Consider the following 6,042-nt stretch of genomic DNA (forward strand, 5'->3'; position numbering starts at 1 on the left):
CGAAATCGGTACGATTTGGACATTTTTTTCGGGAAAATTTGATCGAAATTAATTACTTTTCTGAATAGCCCACACCATTAAGGACATATTTAACATGCAGAAAAACATATTTTCCCATCTCAGGCATTAAATTAATATTTTTATATGGAATAATCCATTCAACAGGGTTGACATTGATAACGGGGTTGAGTGGAACGGGGTTGAGATTTTAGGTAGAGACCTGTGGTGATTAAGAGGAGACCACATGGCATGCATGACATTAGGAAATCAGATACATTGTTGAAATAACAAAGATAGTTTTCACAAATGATTGTTTTCTATCTTTATTTCATGTAGCGGGGTTGAGTTGTTAAAGTGATCCCTGACTAATACGACAAATATGTCTTAATACATTATACTTGTCCTCTATAACTACAATGTAAAATTAAAAACACCTTAAATATTTTATTTCTTCTAGAAATAGCTAATCTTTCACTCAGTAGGGGAAATGCCTGTCGCAAGTTGATGATGTCATAAATGTCATGTGTCATTTTTATGGCATGCATGTGCAAAAAAACAAAACACAAACACATTTGAAATATTGATTTGATGCTCATATTAACCATAGGAAGTATTAAGTTTGTTTTTATTTTCACATGCATGCCATAAATTCCATAGGGATAGATCACACATGACATTTATGACATCATCAACTTGCGACGGGCATTTCCCCTATTGAGTGAAAGATTAGCTATTTTTAGAAGAAATAAAATATTTAAGGTGTTTTTAATTTTACATTGTAATTATAGAGGACAATTATAATGTATTAAGGCATATTTGTTGCGACCGTAGGTCGCATTTACTATCAAACCCTGCACAAAGTGTAAGTCAGTCCGTCCGTCAGTCAGTCTGTCTGTCACACCTCACACGTCACACTCTTGCCCTGCTCATATCTCCGCAACCGTTGCCCCGATCCATGCCAAATTTTGCACACAAAATCACGAAAATCACTACACAGTATGTCTACACTCATGTCATCAACATGGATCAGGAAGATTTTGGCAAAACACATTTTTGCCCTATTTGTGGAGATAAGTGACCTACGGTCGCTTATCTCCCGATTAGGGAGTCTTACTGGTCGTATTAGTCAGGGATCACTTTAAGCTTTACGACCACACTATGAAAGTATAAATGACTATAAATAGGTGTAAAAAGTTGGGAAATGTCCTCTTTCTGCAGCATCTTGCTCAGAAGACTTGTAGAATGCCATTGCATGTTGTTGATGTCACTAAAGGAGCAGTTCATACTTTTTACAGAGAGGAGAATTACTTTGTAACGGGGTTGAGTGCGATTGGGGGACAGAGCTATATTATGTGATTTTAATGATAAATCATCTATCTATTAAAATACTAAACATGACCAGCAATAGAGTACATTGCTGGTGTTATGTGAATAGCATAATTTATGGATTATTTTAAATTTTTATTAGTTATATCTCAAGTCCACTTTCCTTAGCAGCCATCGGGGACATGAGAAAATGGACAAAATAGGTGGTGTCTACTAAAAAAAGGGAAGATAATTTCTGGAATTAAGATAAAATGTATGTAAGTTTTACACAATATTAAAGGGAACATTTCAATTAATGATAAAAGCTTTTAAAAATCAATTTTGGTGACCAAATAGATAAAATACAGCTAAAAGGATTAGAGGGACCTCAAATCGTACCGGTTTCGTGGAATGACTCAACTATTGAAAAATAGCAGATATACAAGCTCACAGCGCGGCACTCGGTGCCGCGCTGCGAGCTTGTAGATCTGCTATTTTTGAAAAGTTGTGAAAATGTGTGCAAGAAACCTATGTCAAGGACCCCCAAGATGATATGTATTTGGCCACGGACCCCGATCTTAAAATATTTAGTTCCAGGGACCCCCCAGAAGCAAAATTTGAGTTGCAAATGTTCACTTAAAAAATACATATATTCAAAGATTTGCGCACATTTTCACGACTTTTCAAAAATAGCAGATCTACAAGCTCGCAGCGCGGCACTCGGTGCCGCGCTGTGAGCTTGTATATCTGCTATTTTTCAATAGCTAAAGTTACTAGGGCCCCTCCACCTTGGGCCCTGGTAACTCAGTCCCACTTTCCTACCCCTTGTGACGCCCCTGGGGTAAACATGGACACATGTTGTGTCCACCGTGCTGCCATGCTGTCTCAGTATTGACCTCATTGTTTTGAGATGGTCACCAGGGCCACTGTTCTAAAGGTGATACACCATGCATTTAAAAAGTATTTATGTCATATTGTTTATGTCCCAAAAACGTTTTTCAAAAGGTTTGAGGCTAAATTACCACTCCTGAATAGAGAGCCTCTCTCATTTCTGAATGGCTCTCAGAGCATTTTCACCACCTTTGGCCTGAACTGCACCACCCCCACCCCCCCATTTTGTTTTTAATAAAAAGGAAAAAAGGAAAAAAAAAGTTTTTCTTCAAAAACGGCCGTCGATGACGTCATCGACGGCAGCAAATCTGGATAGCCTGTGTTGACAACCCGTGGGATGCTTTTAACCTTCGCCTTCCCAAAACCAGAGAAAGACACAATGGTCAGAAATGGGACTTTGTGAGGATAGAAGGTGCTAGTGGGACCCCAAAAAAAAGGTTTTAAAATAAGAAAAGTGAAATTTCATGTATCATCTTCGAAATGTTACAAAGTAAAAACCTACTCTTTAGGAGCAGCATATCGGTGTGCAGACTCTTGTTTCTTACAGTAGCCTATGTGTACAATAGCCTATGTGTCAAGGTAGGACCCGAGACAAAAATAGCGAAAATAGCTGATCTACAAGCTCTCAACGCGTCGTGCTGCGAGAGCGTGTAGACCAGCTATTTTCAGAGTTGCGCAACCCAGCACTCTTTAGCTAGTGGAGATGTGGTGTAACGTCATGATTCCTAAATACATTTGTTCAACACAAAATGTTGTGTTCAAGTTCAGGAGACTTCGGGAAAAAAGTAATTCACCTGAATGCTGAGTTCTGTTTCCACTAATTGGTGTTAATAAAATGTTGCCTTGGCTCCCAGTGTGGCTTATTGTCTCTTTAAGATCCTTCTGCAGTGGGCCGGCAGAAGACTTAGGTGTGCATAGCATTCCTGTGCACATCCTCATCATCCATCTACTACTACAATTCTTTGTTATCCCATGTTAAAGCCCTACAATAATATCCTGTTCAGAAATATTAAGTCCATGTTATTTAATGTTAAAGCAATTAGTAAAGTTCAGTACTCACTAATAGGTAGGTTAAAACACAGTTTGCTTTGACACATGAAGATATGATCATACGGTGTGACACTAAATCATTTGGTGTGACATTCCAAATGTGAAAAATCATACCTTTATTAATGATGAAACCAAAAAAATGTTTATGGATTACATAGAAAATAGTATCAGGAAGAGTCACACATATTTGTGTAATTTTAGAGAAAGTTTTGTCAGAATAAATTAAAAATATGTTGAACGATCGACAACATGGGCCTCACACGGAGTGTTGATTATGAAAATAATATACGGATTTAATTAATTTTCTCAAAACTATAGTGGATCACAGGTTAGTTATGATAAAGGATTTTGATAAAGTGAGTACATCAAACTGCTGAATAAAGTCTGATTCCAATAAAATCTCTAAAAACTAAATGTGTTTCCATTAAGTTGAGAGTGAGTAGAACAAAAGTAAATCATTTTTATGCCTGTCTTGTGTTGCACAGTGTGTGCAATCAATGCAGGACGACGACGTGTTACAATATAGGCTTATTTATTACAGACTGCTGGCATACATGTTATCAGGAAGGCTGACTTCACTCGACTGGCTCTGTACCTGAAGACACACCTATCTAGTGGGTGGTCCTAACATACACAACTGCTATATGGGCAGACAGACGCTAGGTGGTATCATCATATAGATAACACAGGTAACCATAGGTAACAGATATTCTCTGAGAATATTACATCCCCCTTCTTTTGAAAAGCTTGCACAGTACAGTTGTTAATAGAAATGCCTAAATAACGCAGTAGTCTTGACATCAAAAGAATATACTGTTGACCTTTAGCATTGTGCATTATTTCAAAATACATACTGTAACCAGTGCAAAGAAATATTAAATTTCAGTTATCAGTAGGCAGACTCCTTGTAAACAAAATATTCAATATTCAGAAACACACTTTTTTTGTATGCATCATAATACTTTCAAAACAGTAATGTCAACAGCAATCAAATATAACTCGGTGTTCACTCAAAATATTCAAATGACATTTTACAAGCTAATGCTTTTCTTTTTTTCAAGGTCATGCAACTCAGTCCTTGTGTGACTCTACCTACAAGTCCATAACACTTCTAGGTTTGACTGTACGTCCACACCTTGTCTGATAGGGGACAGTCATAGTTGGTGGTGCAGTGTCAGTCACAGCGGGAGGTGCGGTGTCACCTGTTGCCTGTAGGGCATGTGGTGTTGTGCACTGTTCATCTGAGCTCACCTCATCACTGTGCACTTCATTTGTGTCCAGAAGGTGGAGTCTGTTTCGCCTGTACTCACGTCCGTCTGTGGTGCGTACGTGGTAGGATCGATCTGTGTCAGCTGGCTGGATGACGACTGCTGGTTTCCAGTGGCCATTCTCCTGGAGTCGGATGCTTTGTCCTGGCTGCAGTGAAGTCATCGGGCGCGCTGACCGGTCGTAGTACTTCTTCTGATGATGCTGTTGCTGAACTCTCTTGTCGTAGACATCACCGTGGTTGACTACCTCTGGTTGCAGCTGCTGGTGGGTGTTGGGTAGGATTGAGCGTAGGCGACGGCTCATTAACAGCTGGGCTGGTGATTTGAAGTTGTCCACGGGTGTGTTACGGTATTCAAGGAGGCTGAGGTAGGGGTCTCTTTTGTCGACTTTGGCCTTCTCCATGAGTGACTTGGCAATGTGCACAGCTTTCTCAGCGAGGCCATTGCTGCGAGGATAGTATGGGCTGCTTGTGACATGTGCAAACTCCCATTCTTTGGCAAACAGTTCGAATTCCTTGCAGCTGTACTGGGGGCCACCATCAGAAATCACAGTCTGAGGAATGCCATGCTTGGAAAAGGCTGCCTTCAGTTTGTGGATCACAGCGGAGGCCGTTGTGCTGTGTAGCTTATCCAGCTCGAAGTATCGGCTGTAATAATCGATGACGATGTAGTTATCGTTGTTCCAAGTGAACAGATCCGTAGCCACTGTTTGCCATGGCCTGTCAGGGATCTGATGACACATCAAGGGTTCTTTAGTGTTAGAAGGTCTGTATGTGAGACAAGTGGGGCATTTTCCAACCATCTCCTCAATCTGCTTGTTCATCCCAGGCCAGAATAAGATGTCACGGGCCCTCAGCTTGCACTTTTCCATGCCCATGTGACCTGCATGTATTCGGGATAACATTTCTGTGCGCAGTAGAGCAGGAATGATGATCTTTTCCCCCTTGAATATAATGTCATTCATCACAGAAAGTTCACTCCTGTGATTCCAGAACTCTGCTATGCTCTGAGGACACATTCTCCTTTCCTCAGGCCAGCCAGACTGGATTGTTTCTTTCAGTCGCACAAGCTGTGTGTCTTTCTCAGTCTCAGTTCTGATTTCTTGCAGTTTGGTGTCACTGACAGGTAAGTTGCTGTACACTGTGTGCACCTGCATGTCCATACCTTCTCTGAGACTGTCATCCTGGTCAGACAGTGACTTCCTGGAGAGGGTGTCTGCGACAGGAATGTCCTTGCCTGGTCGGTGAATATTGGTGAAATCATATCTCTGCAGCTGGAGAATCATCCTTTGAAGTCTTGGAGGTGCTGCTGCAAGTGGTTTCTTCATGATGGACTCCAGAGGTTTGTGGTCGCTTTCCACGATGGTGTGGCGGCCATAGACATACTGATGGAAACGCTTGCATCCAAACAGAATAGCGTATAACTCCTTCTCAATCTGTGCATAGTTCACTTCACTGTCACTGAGTGATTTGGATGCATAGCCGATGGGCTTTCCTTCTTGTAGTAAGACAGCACCCAGTCCATATTT

Source organism: Nannobrachium achirus (assembly GCF_963921795.1).
Source record: "Nannobrachium achirus genome assembly, chromosome: 15".
Lineage (NCBI taxonomy): Eukaryota > Metazoa > Chordata > Actinopteri > Myctophiformes > Myctophidae > Nannobrachium > Nannobrachium achirus.